Source organism: Calidris pugnax, unplaced genomic scaffold (assembly GCF_001431845.1).
Source record: "Calidris pugnax isolate Ruff unplaced genomic scaffold, ASM143184v1 scaffold255, whole genome shotgun sequence".
Taxonomy (NCBI): domain Eukaryota; kingdom Metazoa; phylum Chordata; class Aves; order Charadriiformes; family Scolopacidae; genus Calidris; species Calidris pugnax.
The window spans coordinates 332,607-333,030 of record NW_015091101.1 but is presented as its reverse complement, the minus strand read 5'-3'; the positions used below and the strand labels follow the sequence as shown (position 1 = coordinate 333,030).

At 51.9% G+C, this 424-nt stretch overlaps 1 protein-coding gene across 1 annotated transcript in view; it reads right to left on the bottom strand.

Annotated features, from left to right (window-relative positions):
- Window positions 1-424, bottom strand: part of MKNK2 (MAP kinase interacting serine/threonine kinase 2) — a 9,985-nt gene that overhangs the window by 3,672 nt on the left and 5,889 nt on the right. The gene's annotated exons all lie outside the window — the stretch shown is intronic.

Genomic DNA, 424 nt, shown 5'->3' with positions numbered 1-424 from the left:
TAATTTGGTAAGAATAGATAAAAAGGAAAAAAAAAATCAGTAAGCAAGGACACAGAAATACATACGAGTACATTAATGAGTAGACAGACATAAGGTTAAAAAAAAAAAAAAACAAAAAAAAACCCCAACCACCTTTAACCCCGCAGGGAGCCAGGGGGACACCCCTCTTGCTGAGACCAGGGAAACTCAGGACACCTCAGAAACTCAAGCCCTGGCCCAGGAGGAGGGTAAATGCAGAGGAGTGTGTGGGGGGGTGGGGTGTTTTGGGTCCCACCTCTGCTGCTGTCCACCCCCCCATCGGCCGGGCTCTGTGCTTCCCGGCACGTGAGCACCCCAAAAAAACACTGGGATGTAGGGCAACACCCTGCCCGGGAAGGGGGGGCTGCTGCTGGAGATAAGGGGAGTGGGGCTTTCCATGATCGGG